Here is a 12,446-nt window from a genome sequence, read left to right as displayed (position 1 = left end):
ATGAAAAAGGAGAATATTCCCAAATTACCCAGATATCATACTCATGCTTTTGAAGACTAAAGACAGGCAATGCATTTGCAAACAATAATAATGGGGAGAGATAAAACAGACTACTTACATGCCTAAAAAATGACATCTATGTGACTTTTCTGCCCCAAATTTACCTTTAAAATTCATATGATTGAATTAAAAATTGTATTACTGTTACTTAGAACATCTATATCTATTTGTACTATAGTAAAGTAACCATTTATTCCAAATTTGGGGGGGATATTTATTTTAATTCTGACAAAGTTCTTAGAAGTAGTGTTTTATGACCATCTTTATCACTTGCTTTTTCAAAGGATAAAATGTCTGATTAGTCACTTTGGATAGTTCTGAATGCTAAGCTCTTTTAGCTGATTAAGGAATTTTCTCATGTGGTAACATTCCCATCATCTGGGATTTTATGCTTTTTGACTAACAGCTCTTAAAGGCAAGAAGTATTTCATTGTACTTTCACACCTAAAGGAATAAGGAGGATACAGAGAGTCATGGGATTGGGAGCCAGAAGTTGGGACACTTATTTTCATATTATCTGATTGTAAATGTCTCCTCCAATTAACTGTGAACTTATTGAGGGTAGGGGTTATGCAATTTACCTTTGTTTCCCAAGCACTGGTCTAGGCATCTAGTAAGACAAATAGCATATTATCTCTTTTACATGTGGATTTAAAACAAACAAACCAAGCTCATCAATACAGAGAATAATAGGCATCTAGTAAGACAAATAGCATATTATCTCTTTTACATGTGGATTTAAAACAAACAAACCAAGCTCATCAATACAGAGAATAATAACTGGTGGATGCCAGATGGGGAGAGGGGGTGGGAGGTGAGAGAAATTAGTGAAGGGGGTCAAAAGGTTAAAAAAAAGGAAATTTAAATTTAATACTAAAAAGCTATCTGAAACAGTTCTGTGGCCCATCTTGATGAATATAAAAATAACATTATTATTTGTATGAAATAATATAAAAGAGAAAGAGTAGGAAAAAAGAAATATAATACACACAAAGTACACAAATATTAAGTCAAGTGTACAGCTCAGTGAATTTTACAAAGTGATACACCTGTGAAACCTCTGTCAAGATCACGACATAGAATATTAAAATAGCAACCCAGAAACATCCCTCATGTCCCTTTGCCCTTATTACCCAACGGAAAAACAGTACACCTCTTTTACTTCTATCTTCATAGCTTAGTGTTGACTCTTTTAAAACTTCATATAAATGGAATCATCTTTCACTTAATAGTACGCTTGTACACAATGATCCTGTGTGTGAAAGGCATACATTCTTTTTCATTGCTGTATAGTATCCCGTTGTATGACTATAACACAATTTATTTATCTGTTTTACTGGGTTCTTTGTTTCTGTTCTAGTTTTAAACAATTAAAAATAAAGTTACAATAAAAAATAGCTCAATAAATACAGTATTTGAATACATTTTTACAGGCATCACATTTTTCTTGATCACAGAGGAATTCGGCCCTTATAGTCAGTGAATTGACTGACTACAGAGAATTGGTCATTGAAGGAACAAATGAAGACAGATAGCATGATCCATAGAAACTGATAAAGTAGGCATGTAAGAAATACAGGCCGTAGCATACAAGTAAATATGGCTTGCTCTACAAGTGATGGAGGAAGGAAGAAAAATGTAGAGGAACCTGCTGAGAAAGCAGTAGTGGGTGACAATTAGGGGTTATGCTATCAGAAGGCACAGGAAATCACTAAACCCAGGATTATCCCCAGTGAAAAATGAGAAAATAGAAAATCGGTTTACAGAGTTGAAGAACATGGCATGAGAACAAGGCACCACTATACTGTGCACTAGAAGACATTTTGTAGGACAGTGAGTGACATTTATTTTTCTTTTACATTTGTCTGCAAGATTTTTCATTTGCCTACACTGATAACTGGAATTAAAGGTTGTATGATCTGCTTAATGATCCAGAGAGAGATCCAGTGTAACAGTCTTGTTAGAGCTTCACTGAAGCATTAAGTAAGTGCCGATGTTAAGGTCTTTTTCTCTTAGTCTATGAGTGCTGATTACTGAAACAAAGTTGACACTATGTGAGCAAAGTGAAATGAAAAACTGAATAATCAATCAACCAAATTCAAGGTAGCTGGTTATTCAGGATAATTCATACACAAAAAACCTGCATACAATTCTTCTTGAAGAGCTTGTTTTTATGATTAGCTCAATGTTCCCTGATATTCGACCTTCAAGTGAATATCCAGATAGTGACAACCTACTACTCCTCAACCTTATACTTAGCTTTATTCATATATCACTTAAATGAAAACTACAAGTCATTTGCTACAAATGAATTGCTTCATTTATACCACCCATTACAATGGCACAACTATAATTTTCCTATATCTCTAGCCTTTATTTAATAATTCACCTTATTCAAATATTCAATAACCTAAAACCAACTCAACGATTTTGCTTATAATCATACAACAGTATCAAAACGATGAGTCACACATACTAAGTGACATTTTTAGTGTCCAAATAGTGATCTAAACAGCATTGTACCTGTGCTTTTCAGGTTTCTTTAAATTTGGTTTTTAACCTTATGCAATGTATTTTAGCTTTATTGAGTTATAATTTTATACTGTGAAGTTCACCCATTTAAAGCATATAATCCAGTGTCGTTTGGTATATTTACAGAGTTATATAACCATCATGATAATCTAATTTTAGAACATTTTCATCATCCCCAAATATTTCTTTTGACTACAGTTTCAAATCATAATTACTGTAGTCAAAAGACTACACTTTAGGGTTTGTTAGTTAATAAAAAAGTTAGTTAGTTAATTAAAAAGTCCACATTTTAGGGTTTACCTCTGCTCTTGTTTCTTTTTCACATAGATTCAGTGACCTCAGTTTGTGTGTGTGTGTGTGTGTGTGTGTGTGTGTGTGTGTGTGTAAGTCAGAAAGAACAAAGTTCACCTATTTTAAACTTCTAATGATTATAAAAATCTTCCTACAGCATTTTTTGTGAACAGAACTATTTCTGCCACCTTTGTTTTTTAAGTAGCAGAAGTGTATATTTAGGGTTACTGGAATTGTATAATAGATTCTTAACTGGAACTGAAAGATTTTCAACCCTAGAGAGCTTTTGAAAAATGCAGCCTTTCCTGAATAAAAGCAGGATGGCAAGATAACTCTTGGAAAATTCTTTTGCTACATCCCTGTTGAAATAGAGAGTGAAACATCTATCTTACTGATCAAATGACTAAACAAAAGTTATCATGGAAGATTTTGAGAAAAGAGAAGCCTATACTGTTGAATTAATTATATTTTCTGTACTTGCTGAAGGAAAAAAGCTTTCTTCTCATCTGACCTAAATAGACATGGGCTAAGATTCTATTTTCCCTGGCTATAATGTACAAACTTGGAATAATTTCCTAAGTTATGATTCCCCTCTCTCCATATTAACTGTTTATCACAAAAACATGGAAGCCCTGGCAGCAATGATTTCCCTTTCTGACATTGATTGACTGGATGGGTCTAAGCTGGACTAATCAGGAATTTGAGATTGGGGTGAGAGGAGCCTGACTCAATGTCTTTGAGTCCTGAAATATGTAGGCTCAAAGACAGAGCTACTGGTGAGTGTGATCTGCCTTCTCTGCAGATCAGAGAAGCAGAGACAGCAAATACTGAGAGAGAAAGAAGAGAAGAATGAAGCAGATATGTGTAAATTAACAGACCAGGCAGAAGGAAAAGGGATCTGAGTGGTGAAAGAATTCTACACAGCTTTGCATGCTCTAGTTGCTGTACCTTCTGAGGCTCTACTGAACTTCTGCCCTCTGAGTCTGTGAGATACTTCTTTATGCTTAAGCCAACTGGCTTTGTTTTGTATTACTGGAAACCCAGAGAGTCCTAAAAGTTGACTAGTTTAAAATGGAACATAAGCATTTACTTAAGTTTCTAAATCACTTATGAGTGATACCAAAGAAATAAAAAGATAAACTTTCTGCTTTTGATTAACTTAAAATCTTATTAGGAAAACAAGACCTTCACATATAACAAAACTCTCCAAAACAGTGCAGCTTATTCCACAATGAGCATTAGGTGGCATAATTATGTGCAGTAGACAATGGAGAAATCCATGTGGGCTCTAGCAAGGAGGGAAGATCTTGGAGGCATAATTCTTTGTGTTAAACATTGAACGATGAGTAGAGTTTGATTAGATAAAAAGTTTGGTTAAAAAAAATGTGTTCTAGATTAAGAGACAAAGTAGCCAGGAATGACCGTAGAAGCTACAGAAATCCAACAGAAGAATACATTGTGATAAGAGATGATACTGGATCAGGAGGGTGGTGTCAGATGATGGAGAGGCATGAATTACAGAAGAGGAGTTACCTGGACTTCCTGTAACTAGGTAAAAGGAGGAGTTGTAGATCCTTAAGCAGAGGTGTATTGTGACCAAATGTCTGTGTAAAAAGTTAAGTCTGGTTGTGGTATACTGCACAGTTCAGAGGCAAGTAAACTAACTTGGAAGATGTTTTCTCTCTGACGGTGATTACAGAGAGGGGAAAAATCTAAGACGTGGGAGAAGAAACAGACTTCGATCAGTACTTCTCAAACTTTACTGTATGCATGAATTGCCTGAGAATCTTCTTAAAAATGCAAATTATTATTCAGTAGTTCTGGGCTAAGGCCCAGAATTCTGACTTTCTAACAATCTCCCAGGTAATACCCACACTGCTAATCTGTGAACCACATGTTAAGAAGACAAGATTTTGAAAATAATGATCTAATCCAGTGTGACGAAGGAAAATAAGAGTCAAAGATGACTCCAAGGTTTCTAGTGTGCTATAGTAGACAGGAGAGAGAGAAAAGAGAAACAGCCAATCCAGCATTCATCGAGTGACTGCTGTTCATTATTTTCTTTTATCCTGCGACCTAACCATATAAAGTAAATCCATTCATTCACTTAGTCTACACTTATGCACTTATGTACTAAGTATCCACTAAGTGACAGGCATTGTTCTAAATGTTGTGGATTCAGTAATGAATAAAACTATAAAATAAAATTTGAAACCTTTGCTTATAATTTCAAGGGAAGGACAGAAAATAAACAAAATAAGTAAAGCATATAGTATTAAAGTTGGGAAAATCAAGTAAATAGCCCAAAATCTACTTTGCCTGAGTTTCATTCAAACAAGTCACGTTGAACATCTTCTATATAACAAAAATATGATAAATTTATAAGGAATTTAAGATATATGTTGAAGCTAAAACTATTTTTAAATCCTTTGTAAGTATTTTACTGAGTTAATAAAAAATATTTCAGAAAGTCCTGGGAACTTTAGCTGTGTCACACCTGGACATATTTTTAATGAGAGTGTGTATCTGAATGTGTAATGGAATATTTTGCAGCTTTCACAGTCATCCTTCTCAGAACAAACATCTGTCTTACTAATCAGGTGATATATGGTCTGACCGAGTGCTCATTTCCCATCTATAAGGGGCCAGCTTAAATGTTCTTTATTTCTTACCATAGATAGTAGAGAGGAATTTCTTTCCAAATACACTGTAGAAAGTCATATAGTAAGCTGAAGGAAACACTACGGGATTAATTAGTCAAAGAAAACAAAGGAACAGATTGAGAAATCTGTCTCTCTGTATGTACATATGTATGTATTTATCTATCTATGTCTGTACTTCTGACATCTATGAATCTGTTAAAAAAACCTGAATAAATAAAGTGTAAAATGGAAGCCTATTAAACTATAATTGCTATAAAACAATAGTTTCTCGTCCTCCAAAATTTATATTTAAAAATTGCTAAATGTATCTTTGTTCACTAAGCACTTTAATTAACAACTATAACATGGTGATTATATTATTCAACATTTAAATGCTTAATTTGCAATCTGGAATTGCAGGCATTCCCTGATAAAGACATATTTTCATTTGTTGCATTTGTATTTTTAGTAGAAGACAAAAATAAGACGATACTTATATGGTAATATGATACTAGATCTATAAACAAAAGTTTTACTCTTTCTTTTTATTGCTCTTGAGATTTAAAACACAATAACAATCTATATTTATGCATTGAGCTATTGGATTTTTTCATGTTATGAGAGGTTTGAAATACTGTACCTGCCATCTACTGGAAGTCTATGGGAGGTACATTTCCCTACTATCAACTAAGGCCTCCAGAGAGCGAGTCTAAAAAATGCTATCAGTGCTTTTTGAGGAAATCATACCACAGGTTTGGAGGTCCTTTACTACTGTTAAAGAAAATTAAAGATAAAATAATCTCATTAATCGCTGGTGAAAGTACAGAAGGAACCCATATAAATTTGAGTAGGCAAAATCACAAGAGAGATTCACCTCTGAAATGTCAAAAGTACTAAAAGGCCACGAGCAAAAAGATCTACAAATTTCCTTCCCAGCATTTTTTATTAAAAGAAGTGCTCTGACCATAGAAATATGTTTATATAATTCCTAACTATTACAAATAGCTTTTAGGATCGAGGGAGTCAGGATTCTGAGACCTTTTCTAGTGACTTCTGTCTATTTCTGGGCTTCAGTGGGTTGTGTGAGTAGGGGTAAGAGTAAACAGGGGAGAAGACAGGATAAATTGACATCGTAGATGAAATGTCGAATTACTGCAAAGAATGAAACACCATAGTCAGTTGTTTAATTACATGCTTTGTGACTATATTTAATTCCTTCAATTATGCTCCAGCCCTACATGTAACCTAGACACTTACATGTTGGGATGCCTAGACTTTTCCTATTGAAATCATGTCAGTCTATTTTCTTACCCTCAATAATTTTAATATAATGTATCTAATGACCACTTTCTCCTGATTTATGGGAAAACCCCAGAAACTAAGAATTACCCTTTCATTCAGTTTTTATGAATGCCTTTAAAAATTATAATTAAAAAAATGTAAAAACATAAAACCTTCCAGCTTTTAATCATTCTATACTTTTGGTGGCTAGAAGTAATTCTTATAAGTAATAAGCTCTAGAATTGCATGATCATAGATAGAGCTTGAGGGTTTCATACAGATTAACAGTGGCACCAAAAAGTAGAATAATTTAATTCAAGGGCATACAATTTAGTGGTAGAACTTAAACTATAATTCAGGCTGTTTCACCGTAGTCACTATTATTTCTACTACCTTGCACTGCCTCGAATGTAATTATAAAATTGATATTGGACTTGAAATTGAAACAGGGAGCTTGAGCTATTGTTGTGTGAGAGAAGGGAAGGAGGTGAGGAAGAATAAAGATATTTGCCAGATATGTCCTTGGCATTGTTCATTAGGCATGTTCATTTTTACTTTGAAATTCAAACAAGGCCCATGTCAAATTTTCAGACCTAAATTAGCCCCACTTTACTTAAATATATCAATAAGAACACATGAAGACAAGGAATTCAGAGTTAGAGAGTTTCAGAGACAAGCAGCACCCAGGCATTTCTAAGGCTAGGTGATAAAACAGTAGGACTTCTGTGTCTAGCAACATTACAGATTATTAGAGACCCTGAAAATTTTCAGCAGCAAACACTTATAAGTATGAGATAATAACAAAACAAACATTGTTTGAAATGCATAGTCAAACTCACAGAGAAGTTGTAAAATCCCCAGGGGCTAAAAGCAAAGAGAAAATTGAAAACCAGATTAGTGAACTGATGCTGACAGTTTGGCAGCTTGAGAGGGTGGGGCATATTAGTCACTCTTGTTATTGAAAGGAATTTAATGAACATTATGGACCAAAAACCAAAGCACTGGAACTGCTTGAGTTGGGGAGTTAGACTAGCAAACCCTCCCCTCAAAGACACATATATAAGTCCAGGACACATGAAGGGCTATGTCCTCAGGGCAAGGGTACCTAGGGAAAAAGTCATCTACTGGCAAAGTGAAATGAGAGAAACCTTGTTGAGATGTCCTGGGACCTAGGTAGGAAAAAAACGTCTATAAAAAATTTGCATCCACAGAAAAAGCAAACAGCAGAATAAGACCCTGGGAGCTTTAGATAATAAGATTGAAACACACTAAGAAAAATAAGTACGTTTAAACTGACTAAAATAAATAGAGGAAGGACTCAAAAGTCTAAGAAAGTAATACAATACTATCAGCAATGCATATAATTGAACACTTGGCAGCAATTCAAAAAGATTAGGTATATCTATATATGCTGATATATAAAGATCTCCAAATTTTCTTATAAAAAAGCTAGTTACAAAAGCATCATATAGTATAAATCCATTGTTGTTTAAAAGAATTTAAAAGGCACTGTGTGTTTGCTTTAAGGATGTTCATTCTCTTTTTTATTTAAAAAAATTAATTGAAATATAGTTAATGTACAATATTATGTTAGTTTCAGGTGTATTACAGAGTGATTTGACATTTGCCTACATTATGAAATGATCATCACAATAAGTCTAGTAACCATCTGTCCCTGTACAAAGTTATTATAATATTATTGACCATATTCCTTATGCTGTATATTACATCCCTGTGGCTTATTTATTTTATAACTGGATGTTTGTACCTCTTAGTCCTCTTCCCTTATTTTGCTCCCAACCCACCTTCCTCCCCTCTGTAAACAACCCATTTGTTCTCTGTATTTGAGTCTCTTTTCATACTGTTTGTTTTGTTTTTTTAGATTCCACATAAAAGTGAGATAATATGGTATTCGTCTTTATCTGACTTATTCGCTTAGCATAATATTCTCTATATCCATCCATGTTGTCGCAAATGGCAAAATCTCATTTTTTATGGCTGAGTAATATTCCACATATATATATTTATACATATATATACCACATCTTCTTTATCCATTCTTCTATTAATGGACATTTAGATTGCCTCCATATCTTGCCTATTGTAAATAATGCTGTGATGGACATTGCTTTGCATGTTATCTTTTGAATTAGTGTTTTTGTTTTCTTCAGATAGATACCCAGAAGTAAAATTGCTGAATCATATGACAGTCCTATTTTTAATTTTTTGAGGAACCTCCATACTTTTTTCCACAGTGGCTATACCAATTTACAATCCTACCAAAAGTGCATAAGAGTTCCCTTTTCTCCAACAAAGGATGGTCAGTTTCTTTATATCTGATTCCAGTTAACTGTTTTGTTTCCTATAATTTTAATACATAATGCAAGGTTATTACTAATGAAAAAATTGGACCAGGCAAATTTGAAAAAAAATGAAAAATAACTTTTAGAAATAAAAAATTTAGTCACTGAAAATTTTTTAAAAGGGATTAGATATGGCTGAAGATAGAATTAGTGAATAGAAGGATAAATGTGAAGAAACACAGAGAGACCAAGGAAATGGAAAAATACAAAAAGAGAGGTTAAGAGACATGAGGTAAAATGAGAAAGTCACACATATATTCAAAAGTAATTTCAGGGGAGAATATAGGGAGAATGGTGAAAAGCCTATCTATTAAAAGAATGGCTGAGAATTTTCCAGAAGTTATAAAACACTCCAGTCCTCAGATTCAAGAAATCTTATAAATCCCAAGCAGTCTCTAAAGCAGCAAAGGCAAATAAATGATTTTTAAACCAAGCCAAGAGAAGAGGCAGACCAGAATCAACAATTAGACATAGATGTTTCTCAGTAGCAATATGAAAAAGGGAAGAAAGTAAATTACCCTCTTCGATGAGCTGAGAAAATTTTAAATTCTCATAAAAATGGATATTTTGTGCTCATTTAACATCATTTAAGAATGAGATCAAAATAGGCATTTCACAAATAAAAATGGATTGCATTTACTATCAATAGACTATCACTGAAGGAATTGCTAATGAATATTCTTCATGAAAAAGAATATTGAATTGGTAAAGAAGGATTGAGATGAAAAAAGGGGAGGTGAGCAAATAAATTGGTAAAAAGTAGATAAATCTAAAAAAGTACTGACTTCATTAAATAACAAGAATAATAATGATTAATATGGGAAGAAATGAACAAATTGAGATTTAAATACCCAACAAACATAACATACAAGTTGGAGTGGTAATACTTGGTATTAAAGATTGAGGCCTTTTTTGGGGGGGTGAAGTCTGGTGTGATGATTAATTTTATGTGTTAACTTGACTGTGCCACAGGGTACCCAGATACTTAGTCAACACTGTTCTGGATATTTCTATGAAGATAGTTCTGGATGAGATTAACATTTAAATCAGTAGACTGAGTGAAGCAGATTGCTCTCCCTAAAGTGGATGGGCCTCATTCAATCAGTTGAAGGCTGACTAGAACAAAAAGGCTGACCCTCCCATGAGTAAAAGAGTTCTTTTTGAGAGTTTGAGGACTGGGATATTGGCTTTTTTCTGTCTTTGGACTCAAACTGAAACATCAGCTCTTCTTGGGTCTCAAGCCTTCTGGGCTTTGGACTAGAACAACACCATCAGGCTCTCAGACCTTCAGACTGAGACTGAAACTAAACCACTGGCTCTCCTGAGCCTCCATCATGCTGATTATCCCTGTGGATCTAAGATTTACCAACCTCCATAATCATGTGAGCTGATTCCTTATAATAAGTCTCTCTCATTCTCAATCTCTCTCTCTCTGTTCTCACTATCACTCTCACTCTAGTTCTAGCTGTACCTCTATCTCCATCTTTATCTCCCTCTCTATCTCTATCCTACTGGTTCTGTTTCTCTGGGGAACTCTAAAACAGATTTTACCAACAGTGATTCTAGAGGAATAGAATTATAAGAATGAGTTTTCTGAATTGGTTCTGGGGTTTCTGGAATTGGCTTTCTAATTTGATTAGGTTTAAAGATGCTAATGACTCCATTTCCAGTAGTAAAGAAAGCACTGATAGTTCATGATCAGGCAACTTCTGGCAACAGAGATAAGCAAAATATCACCACTGGAGACTCCTAAACAACCACTTACAAGAAGCAAGGATCTAAGTGTCTATGTACATGATACTTTTTTGTCAAACTAATAAGTATAAGGAGAGTAACTCATTGCTCCTAACACTGGTGGACAAAGTGGGAGAAGACAAGAATGAGCTCAGGAATTCACATTCCCAGTTCAAGAGCCACATAAATGACCTGAAAGCTCTATGTGTGCTCCTATAGCTGCAGGGCTGAAAATGCTGAAAATCAAAAGCAGAATCTCAACCTGCAGCTGGCTGAATTACAATGCATGTTGAACTCCCAGCCTGGTAAGGTGTCTACTATTAAAGGGCACTGACTGGGAAGGTACTGGGATCCTGAGAAGTGGAATGAGGACACATGAAAAGCCCTTGCTGAAGCTACAGACACTGAGCCCCTAAATTCTTTTTTTTTTTTTTTTTTTTGCGGTACGCGGGCCTCTCACTGTTGTGGCCTCTCCCGTTGTGGAGCACAGGCTCTGGACGCGCAGGCTCAGCGGCCATGGCTCACGGGCCCAGCCACTCGATGGCATGTGGAATCTTCCCAGACCGGGGCACGAACCCATGTCCCCTGCATTGGCAGGCGGACTCTCAACCACTGCGCCACCAGGGAAGCCCTGAGCCCCTAAATTCTGATGAATAATTTTACCAATGGAAGCAGCCTCTCTACTCACAATGGAAGAGGTCTTTTCATCCCCAGTGGAACCTCCAGTAGAAGGCAGCCTCTCCATCCCCATCTGAGGGAGATTAACCCTGCAATGTCTGATGAAAGAGTAATGGCCTACCCTGAGGCAGATGCCACGCAAGACAATGCTGATTGTCCTCCACTCCTCTGTGCTTCCAGACCTACAACCAGGCTAAAGACCCAATAGGTCCCTAAGGCCGAGGTAGAAAGTGTGACCCATGAGGATGTGCAATATATGCCAAAAAAAAAAAAAAAAAGAACCTGAATTTTCCAACTTGTACAGACAGAAATTTGGAGAACATCTGTGGGAATGGATAATAAGGATGTGGGATAATGGTATCAGGAATAAAAAGTTGGATTAGGCCAAATTCATTAATATGGACTGACTAAGCAGTGATTCTGCATTTAATTTTGCATCTTGGGGAGTTAGAAAGGGATCTAACAATTTGGTTGGTTGATTGGCTAAAACATGGACCAAAAGGTGGCCCACAGTGAGCAAGTTGGAAATGCTGGACTGACCTTGCTTTACTGTAGAGGAAGGGATTCAAAGGCTTAGGGAGACTGAAATGTTAGAGTGGATTTGTCACTTAAGACCTACTCACCCACCATGGGATAGTCCAGAAGACACACTTTTTACCACAACTATGAGGAATCAATTTGTGAGGGGAGTCCCAACAGCCTTGAAGTGCTCTGTTGCCTGCTTATCTCTGTAAGCCAGACCTTACATTGGGAACTGCAGTCACTGAATTGGGAAACCTAAATGCAAGAGAGTAACTGAATCCCAGAGTGGCAGGGTCCAAATGGCACCACTCAACTGCCAAAAGAAAAGTGAGTATGGTTACTG

Source organism: Mesoplodon densirostris, chromosome 4 (assembly GCF_025265405.1).
Source record: "Mesoplodon densirostris isolate mMesDen1 chromosome 4, mMesDen1 primary haplotype, whole genome shotgun sequence".
Classification (NCBI taxonomy): domain Eukaryota; kingdom Metazoa; phylum Chordata; class Mammalia; order Artiodactyla; family Ziphiidae; genus Mesoplodon; species Mesoplodon densirostris.
The sequence above is the reverse complement of the archived record's forward strand: the minus strand, read 5'-3'. Positions refer to the sequence as shown.